We start from the raw sequence: 10,667 nt of genomic DNA on the forward strand, positions 1-10,667 counted from the left end.
TAGTGTCTAAGCTGATTTCTCCACAGGGAGAAAAAGATACTCTTTCTTCAAAAAGCCATTGACACCAAAAGATTCAAGATCAATTTGGTTTCATCCTGAAGGTCTGAAGTAAAACAATTCTTTGCAAGGATTTATAAATTAGACATTCATTGGTTAAACTTCAAAATCTCACTTTGAATTGAATAATAGTGAATTCTCTTCACTGCTGGTGAGATTCTGGCAAATAAACTGATCAATTAGACTTGTTCAGTAAAGCCATTTTTAAAGCCTAGAAAAAGAATCTGGGGGTTTCCAACAACTCATCCTCCATGTTGAATTACTCTCAGTTTTGGAATCAAATATTCAGCATGTACTTACAGTAAGGGAATTCTGCTGTGACCGAGATAGAACTGTAAGTATAACTTAGACAACCTGCCTCTAGTATCAGTATTTCCTATTTGGAATAGCTATCCGATACATATCACATCTGGAAGAAGAGTCTCCTGGGAAGTCCATGAGTGCTTTCAGGGTTCTTTCACAGAGCTGAACACCTGTCCTGCGTCTTCTCCAGTTCTGAGGCACCTCAGTGTTTTAGGTTTTATAATTAGGTCTACGATTAACTTTGAGTTAAATTTTGTATGGTGCAAATAATGAATCAAAATTATTTTTGTTTGGTATTCACACATGGAATCCAATTGTTCCAGCACCAATTGTTGAAAAGACAGTCCTTTCTCTATTTGATTGTCCCTGGTGGTGGTTTAGTCGCTAAGTTGTGTCTGACTCATGTGACCCCGTGGACTGTAGCCTGCCAGGCTCCTCTGTTCATGGGATTTCCCAGGCAAAAATACTGGAGTGGATTGCCATTCCCTTCTCCAAGGGATCTTCTCAACCCAAGGATTGAACACAGGTCTCCTGAACTGCAGGCAGTCTCCTGCATTGCAAGCAGTCTCCTGCATTGTAGGCAATCTTCTGCATTGCAGGTGGATTCTTTACTGGCTAAACCTCCAGGGACGCCCTTCATTTGTCCTTGCATCTCTGTAAAAATACGGTGATTCATATACTTGTTATCTATTTGTTCCGTTGACTTATTTGTCAGTCTTGATACCAATACCACATTGTCTTGATTCTGGTTGCTTTACAGTAATACTTGAAATCATATCGTCTGTGAATAGACAGTTTTCTTTCTTTTTAATCTGGATGCTTTTTATTTCTTCTCATTTCAGGCCATTTTAACCTGCCATTAATGTCAATAATGCATTTTCATTTTATACAATGTTGTTTTCATTCTGAGGAGCTTGATGTGGGTCTTTCCTGTATTCTCCATGCCTCTACTTTCAACACATAGAGCACAATTACTTTTAATGTCCCTCTCTGATGATTCTAATATCTGTCAGTTCTGGGTAAATTTAGATAGATTTTTCTCCTCACTATGCTGTGCTTAGTCAGTCGTGTCCAACTCTTTACGACCCCATCATATTTTCTTTCTTTTCTTGCCTGGTAATTTTATTTTTCACATACTATAACAGCTATTTTGTGGTAAAATTTACATATCACTCAACTCACTGCTTTAAAATGTGCAGTAATCTTTAGTATATTCATAGAGTTGTGTGACCATCACTATAATCACTTTTAAAACATTTCCATCACCCAAAAAAGAACCCTCATACCCATTAGCTGTCTTTTCTACACAGCCTTTCTTCCCTAGGCAACCACTACTCTGTATCTATAGATTTGCCTATTTGAATGAAATCATACAAAATGTGAGGGTTTTTTGGTGGCTAATTTCTTTCACTAACATATTTTTGAAGTTCATCCATTTCATAGTATGTATCAGTACTTCATTCCTTTTTATTGCTGAGTAATATTCCACTATGTGAATATATGTCACATTTTGTTTATCAGTTCCTTGGCTGATGGATATTTGGGTTGTTTCTACTTTTGAGCTACTCTGAACATTTATGTACGATTTTGTATAAACATTTTAATTTCTCTAGGAGTGGGACTGCTGGCTCACATGTTTAACCTGGTCATATGTTTAACCTCAAACATATTTATGCTGGGTCATAAATATGTTTAATCTTCTGAAGACCGGCCAGACTGTTTTCTACGGTGGTTGTACCGTATTACATTCCCACCAGTAATGTATGTACAAGGGTGCCAATTTCTCCGCCTCCTCACCAATACTTGTTATTGTCCCTTTCTTATTATAACCATCCTGGTGGGTGTGAAGTGGCATCTCATGTGGATTGTGATTTTGATTTGCATTTCCCTGATAACTGATTATGTTGAGCATATTTTAATGTGTTTATTGGCCACCTGCATATCTTATTTGGAGAAATGTCTACTCAGCTACTTTGCCACTTTTTTAGTAATTTTTTTATTGCTGAGTTGTAAGAATTCTTTATATATTCTGGATACAAAAGACTTTATCAAATACATGCTTTGCAAATACTTTCTGCCATTCTGTAGGCTGTCTTTTCACTGCTCTCCACGGAAGCATAGAAGCTCTTAGCTTGGATGTAGTCTAACTTTTTGTCTTTAATTTTCATTTTTGGTCAATTGTGCTTTTGGTGTCATATCTGAAGAGACTTTGCCTAACCCAAAGTTATGGAGATTTATGCCTATACTTTCCCTTGGACTGCAAGGAGATCCAACTAGTCCATCCTAAAGGAGATCAGTCCTGGGTGTTCATTGGAAGGACTGATGCTGAAGCTGAAACTCCAATACTTTGGCCACCTCATGAGAAGAGTTGACTCATTGGAAAAGACCCTGATGCTGGGAGGGATTGGGGGCAGGAGGAGAAGGGGACGACAGAGGATGAGATGGCCGGATGGCATCACTAACTTGATGGATATGAGTTTGAGTGAATTCCGGGAGTTGGTGATGGATAGGGAGGCCTGGTGTGCTGTGATTCATGGAGTCACAAAGAGTCGGATACTACTGAGTGACTGAACTGAACTAACTGAACTTTCTTCCAAGAGTTTTATAGTTTTAGCCCTTACATTTAGGTCTATGATCCATTTTTAGATAAATTTTGTATTTGGTATGAGGAAAGGGTCTAATTTTATCCTTTGCTTGTGGCTATCAAGATACCTGGCACCATTTGTAGAAAAGACTATCCTTTCCCCATTGAATTATTTTGGCACCCTTGTCAAAAATCAATTAACTGTAAATTGAGGGTTTAGTTCTAGACTCTACCTGCTAAATTTTTATTGGATGCTGCTGCTGCTACTGCTGCTAAGTCACTTCAGTCGTGTCCAACTCTGCAACCCCATAGACGGCAGCCCACCAGACTCCTCCATCCCTGGGATTCTCCAGGCAAGAACACTGGAGTAGGTTGCCATTTCCTTCTCCAATGCATGAAAGTGAAAAGTGAAAGTGAAGTCGCTCAGTCGGGTCTGACCCTCAGCGACCCCATGGACTGCAGCCTTCTAGGCTCCTCCATCCATAGGATTTTCCAGGCAAGAGTAACGGAGTGGGGTGCCATTGCCTTCTCCATATTGGATGCTAGACATTGTGAATTTTAGTTTGTTGAGTGTTACATTTTTTGATTTCCTGTATTCTTGATATGGCTCTGAAATGTTGTTAAGTAACTTATAACACTTGATTCTTTAAGATCTTGCTTTTAAGACTTACTGAAGAGGACTAGAGCCATGTTTGCATGAGTGCACACTAAGTTGCTTCAGTCATGTTCAACTCTTTGTGACTCTATGGACTCCAGGCTCCTCTGTCTATGGGATTCTCCAGGCAAGACTACTCAAAAGGGTTGCCATTTCCTCCACCAGGGGATCTTCCCAACTCAGGGAGTGAACCCAGGTCTCCTGCACTGCAGGCAGATTCTTTACCGTCAGAGCCACCAAGGAAGCCCAGAGCCATGTTTAGTCTTGGCTAATTACTATCTGGGACTAATTATTCTCCACTACGGAGGTAAGAATTTTCTGAATTCAATACCTTGGATAATGAGGTTTTTCTACTATTTCTAGTCCTGTGTGGCCATCAAGTACTGCTTCCTCTAATCCTTCTGGGTGGTTCTTTCTCTGGCCTGAAGTAGTTCCTTACATGCAAGTGCTGATCAGTACTCTCTGGAATTCTCGAGGGGCACTCTCTGCATATCTCCAGAGTTCTCCGTGTCTGTAGCTTTCTCCTCTCTGCTGCTCTGTCCTGTGAACTCTAGCTGCCTTGTTTTTCCCTGAATTCTAAGCTCTAACTCCTCAATTCATGGGTTATACTAGACTGTGCCTGGATTCCCTGCCCCTTTGCTGCAGTTTAGGAAATCTCTCTAGGCAGTAAGCTGGAGCAATCATAGGGGTCATGTTGTATCCTGTCTCTTGGGAGTCACTGTCCTTTATTGCCAGTGGTGATTCTAAACTGTTGCTTCATATATTCTGCCTGCTTTTTCGGTTGTTTCAGGCAGGAAAGAAAAGCTGGGCCCGTTATTGCATTGTGACTGCCTTCTGAACCCTTTGAGTAAAGCAGAGGGAGATACTTTCCCAGAGTTTTTCAACCCCACCAGGCCAGAGGTCTATACCTCCAGATTTGTCCTACCTCATTCACTGAGAAGACAAGGTCCAACCATCATTATTTCATTTTATAGGTTGGGAGACTTAGGCAATGACTCAAACCTCCTATTATTTTCAGATGGGAATGTGGGACTGAATGAGATTAAGGCCTACAAAATTCTCCCTTTTGGCCTGCACTCTGCTGTGGGGAAATACTGAACCTGAGAATCAATCTGAGATTACATCTTGACTTTCCCAAAAAGGACCCACCCCCTCACATCTCTGAGACTAGTTTCCCATCTTCTAAGCACACTGAAATTACAGAGCACTTTACTTAGATCATTGTTAACCTCATCCCAACATCTTCATTCAGTGTCTCAAAAAAGAGCCCTGGGATCTGCCACATCAGAGTCTTGGGAGGGGTGGGAATGTGCTGATTAATTAAAATGCATGCTCCTGGGGCCAATTCACTTTCCAGAATCAGAATGGAGGGGTGGAGGTTAACTGCACTTTTTTCTTTTTAAGATATTTTTTTTATGTGGATCATTAAGTCTTTATTGAATTTGTTACAATATTGCTTCTGTTTTATGTTCTGGGTTTTTGGCCGCAAGGCATGTGGGATCTTAACTCCTCGACCAGGGATGTAACCTGTACCCCCTTCTTTGGAAGGTAAAGTCTTAACCACTGGACTACCAGGGAGATCCCTGCTTTTTTTTTTTTTTAACAGGTTCCTTGAGTAACGGCAACCCACTCCAGTACTCTTGCCTGCAAAATTCCATGGACAGAGGAGCCTGGTAGGCTACAGCCCATGGAGTTGCAAAGAGTCAGAAACGACTGAGCGACTTCACTAGAATGATTTCTGGGAACTTCAGGGAACCACTGATCCAAACTCTTAAGTTAGCAATTTTCCTCCCAAGATGTACAACACTTGCTGGATGTGTTATCTTGTTATCCTTTTTTGTTCCTAACCTCATGAGCATTATGTGGCTTGATTTAAAAAAAAAAAAAAATATATATATATATAAATCAAAATAGTCTTTTTGATCATTTCGCAGAATTCTTTGAGATGACCAGGGAAACCTAAGTGTTTGAGATTTCCAAGCCTGGAAAAGACTTTGAAAGTCATCTAATCCAACCCCCACCTGATGTTTGCATTGTTTATGTACCAGTCTTGCCGAATAATCACCCAGCTTCTGTAGGCACATTTCAGAGGACCTTGCTGCTCCTTCCCATAGCTATGCTACTGAATCAAATCTCTTAATTAGTTCCAGATCCAGAAAAATTATGTTCCCTCTGCCCCAGGAAAGCCCGTCCTCTGAGAACAGTTTTGTATTTATTAATACAAGACTCCAGCTGATCAAAGCTGTGTTTAACACTAAAAAGGCAGTGGGGAGAATCTCAAGACCAGAGAAAAGAGCTACAAGCTAACTCTGTGAAACTTGTCAAGACGTTAAATTGTGCCAGGCATTTCTATGATTGGAAAGCATTTTTTAAACAGTCCCCACGCTTTCTTATTCTCATGTGCTCCCCTCTGTCTGGAGGCCTCAGGGGGAGAATCTGCTTCTCTGCCTCGCCAGCCTCTAGAGGCCCCGTCTCCTTGGTCTGCGGTCCCTTCGCTGTGATACTCCGACCTCTCGGCTCTGTCATCACGCCTCTCTTTTGACTCTCATCTGCCTGCCTCCCTCTTAGTGACCCTTGTGATGACAGGATAATCTATCTCAATATTTTTAATTTGAGCACATCTACAAAGTCCCTGTTACCATGTAAAGTAACATTTCCAGAGGTTATGATCCAGACATCTTTGAGGAGGTCATTGTTTAGCCTATTGCAATGAGTAATGAGTATATGAGGGTTTGTTCTATTCCTTTAAATGTTTGAATGAAAAAACTGAACGAAAATACTCCTTTGACCATAAGACCCCAATTACTACAAGAATTTGGAATTTATACTCCTTTGGACTTCCCTGGTGGCTCAGAGGGTAAAGCATCTGTCTACAATGTGGGAGACTAGGGTTCGATCCCTGGGTTGGAAAGATCCCCTGGAGAAGGAAATGGCAATCCACTCCAGGACTATTGCCTGGAAAATCCCATGGACAGAGGAGCCTGGTAGGCTACACTCCTCAGGGTCGCAAAGAGTTGGACACGACTTCACTTTCACTTTCACTTTCATGTAGTATAGATGGAAAAGACATGGCTTGGGAATTTCTCCTGTAGTTCTTATTACCACCTTATCTCCCATTCTTTTTAATAAACTCCAGTTGGGTTTTTAACATTCACCTCTCCCCCCAACCCAATCAAACCATGGACAACCTCCAACTTGTCAAATAATTTGTCCTCATCCAATTGAAGTACTCACTTCACTATTCCCTTCTTGTCATAGCACTTTCACTTCTAGGCGCATACTCTCCTGGTTTTACCTGTCTTCAACATCCATTCCTCCTCCTTTGCATGATCTTACGTGTGGGAAGGCCCTAGGCTGTGTCTCTTTTCTATCTACACTTCCCCTAGGTGATTCTATACTCTCATGGGCTCCAAATGTCAACCCTATACTATAGAACCCCAACTTTATTTATACCTTCAGTCCTGATGACTTCTCTGAGCTCCAGACTCATATGTCTGCCTGCCTACTTGAGCATCTCATTACATCTCTCAAACTTATCTAAAACAGAACTCTTAATTTCCCCACCTGCCCCATATCTATTCCTCTCCTGCATTTTCCCATCCATTCAGATGCTCAGGTAAAACCTTAGGAAGAAGTCATTTTTTATTTTACTCCCTCTGTTCCTTCACTCTCTGACATTAAATACATCAACACAACCTATCAGTTCTATCTCCAAAACAGCCTTCTATCTAACCTTTCATCATCATCACTGCTTTTGCTGTCATCTGGTCCAAGCTGCCAGCATCTCACTTGGGCTCCTTTAAAAGGAGTTCGTCAAGGCTGTTTATTGTCACCCTGCTTATTTAACTTATATGCAGAGTACATCATGAGAAATGCTGGACTGGAAGAAACACAGGCTGAAATCAAGATTGCCGGGAGAAATATCAATAACCTCAGATATGCAGATGACACCACCCTTATAGCAGAAAGTGAAGAGGAACTAAAAAGCCTCTTGATGAAACTGAAAGTGGAGAGTGAAAAAGTTGGCTTAAAGCTCAACATTCAGAAAACGAAGATCATAGCATCCAGTTCCATCACTTCATGGGAAATAGATGGGGAAACAGTGGCAACAATGTCAGACTTTATTTTTTTGGGCTCCAAAATCACTGCAGATGGTGATTGGAGCCGTGAAATTTAAAGACGCTTACTCCTTGGAAGGAAGGTTATGACCAACCTAGATAGCATATTGAAAAGCAGAGACATTACTTTGCCAAAAAAGGTCCGTCTAGTCAAGGCTATGGTTTTTCCTGTGGTCATGTATGGATGTGAGAGTTGGACTGTGAAGAAGGCTGAGTGCCAAAGAATTGATGCTTTTGAACTGTGGTGTTGGAGAAGACTCTTGAGAGTCCCTTGGACTGCAAGGAGATCCAACCAGTCCATTCTGAAGATCAGCCCTGGGATTTCTTTGGAAGGAATGATGCTAAAGCTGAAACTCCAGTACTTTGGCCACCTCATGTGAAGAGTTGACTCATTGGAAAAGACTGATGCTGGGAGGGATTGGGGGCAGGAGGAGAAGGGGACAACAGAGGATGAGATGGCTGGATGGCATCACTGACTCAATGGACATGAGTCTGAGTCAACTCTGGGAGTTGGTGATGGACAGGGAGGCCTGGCGTGCTGTGATTCATGGGGTCGCAAAGAGTCGGACACGACTGAGCAACTGAACTGAACTGAATGGTCCTGATTACACCTCCCTACTCTACTCTTGCCCGCCCGCCCCCCACCCATGACCCATGATCCACACACTGGACCCATCAAGCAGCAAGGATTCACTCTGCAAATTATAAATCAAATGACATGATTTACATTTAATCAGAGGCTTTCTGTTACACTGAAGTAAAAGCCAAATTCCATGACCACAAGGCCTAGATGATCTGCCACTTGCCTCTCTCATCTTTTACTTGTTCACTGTACACAAGCCACCTGACCTTCACTCTTTCTCTTCTTTTGTCCCTAGAACGTGCCAAGCATTTGCCATCTCAGGCTCCACACTTGTTCTTTCCTTTCCTCAGAACCTTTTTACCTAGATGTTTGTATGACTAACTCCTTCTTGTTGTACTTCTCAGCTCAAATGTCTCTTCCTCAGAGAGGACTTCTGCAACCCCTAAATTAATTTAAAACTTAACTCTCCCCGTCTCCCTCCCCTAGCATCTCATTACCAGCTCTACTTTATTACTACGTGAACTTAGCCTGCTGACCTACGTCCTGTTAACTTACATGTCTCACTTCCCTTGAGTGGAAGCTCCTTTAAGGCAAATACTTCTTTTGTCTTGTTCAGTGCTGAATCTCCCACACTAGGCACAAGTTAAAAGTTCAATGGATACTTCTTCAAATGAATAAATGAATAGCTCAGCATTTTTTGGAGTAAATGTATGAAAAGAAAATTTGGCCTAATGTCAGATTATTATGTAATCCTAATAAACCAAAAAATTCTGATTCAGTAAATATGGGTGGGGTACAGGAATTTTTAACAAATCCTTAGGAGACTCTGGGGCAAGGAATCACTCACCATAGTTTTTGGGTAACAATGGCTTCCCTGGTGGCTCAGACAGTAAAGAATCCACCTGCAATGCAGGAGACCAGGGTTCAATCCCTGGGTTGGGAAGATCCTCTGAAGGGAATGGCTACCCACTTCAGTATTCTTGCCTGGAGAATTTCACGGACAAAGGAGCTGGCGGGCTACAGTCCATTGATTTATTCACTCTTGCGAGCTTTATGTAGGTAAGATGGCTTAGTTTTAAAGAGTAAGCTAAGTATTAGCAGAGATGAATCACTTGCCCAAAGTTCATAATTAGTCAGCAACTGAATTCTAGAAATAAGAAAGTCTAATTTTAAAAACGCAAATCGTAAAGTTAAAATACACGCAGAGATTACCTCATCTATTTTATGCTAGTCATGATTTCTTAACCTTCATCATTTGTTTCAGTCATTCAAAGCCTAGACTTTCATAACTCTATCTGAATGACTACAATGAACTGTTTGGATCAAACAAAATATGTATGTTTAAAGGACTTACTCGCAAGGGAAAATGAGAAACTTGAAAGGAAAAAGAAGCTAAAGAAAGTGAGATCTTAGTTTCAAAAGTCACTGTGTTTATAAAAGAAAAGTTATCAGATGTTGCTTTGAAAGATTTGCCCTCCAAAATGGTCAGCATAGGTGGGATGTTTGATGAGTAATCAGATGCCACTTTGTGCCACAGCATTATACCACAGCAACAGAGGCCTGGTGATGGTGGGCGGTGATCAAATTAGATCCATGTTTGACTAACAATACATGCAAAGTTTGACACGTAAGGCTAGTTGTTTGTACTAGGAATATGGCAAGGTGTGCTACCGTTCACCCGATACATTAAAGCTCAACTCTACCTCCACAACAAAAAATCTGCACTGAATCTGCCTTTTCACTGGATAAAGTTCAGATATCAGAGCTTTTGATATGACTCTAGGCAACAGGCAGCCACATTTACAAAGGGAGCATCTTGCCTTGCTCTGAATAGCAAACAGAACACGTCAGATCCCAGATCTAATTATATTAAAATCCTGGTTAAACTCCAGAGCATTTCCAGATGCCAAATCTGTTACACCAAGTTCCTAATTCCTAAGGTATTCTCTCCCTTCCTTTTACTAGCCCGTAGGTCTTGCTTTAAGTTCACCTTTTATGGATGGAATATGGTCTGGAGCAGCACTGTCAAACAGAAATACAATGCAAATCATGAAAGCAAGTCATGTAAATTTTCTAGTAGCCACATTAGAAAACTTATCATTTTAACATATAATCAACACGGAAAAATGGAGATTATTTTTCATTCATACTTTTAGGCTCTGATTCTGATATTCAGAATGCATTTTACAGCACACTTCAACTTGGACTAGCTGCAATTCAAGTGGTCAAGGGTCACATGTGAGTAGAGACCACTGTATCGGACAGTGAAGGTCTAGCGCCTTGTTGCTCCAGGTGTAGCCCTTAGCATCATCTGGAAATGTTAGAAATGTTGACTGTCAAGTCTAATTCCAGATCTACTGAATCAGA

This window comes from Bubalus bubalis, chromosome 6, assembly GCF_019923935.1.
Source record: "Bubalus bubalis isolate 160015118507 breed Murrah chromosome 6, NDDB_SH_1, whole genome shotgun sequence".
NCBI classification, from domain to species: domain Eukaryota; kingdom Metazoa; phylum Chordata; class Mammalia; order Artiodactyla; family Bovidae; genus Bubalus; species Bubalus bubalis.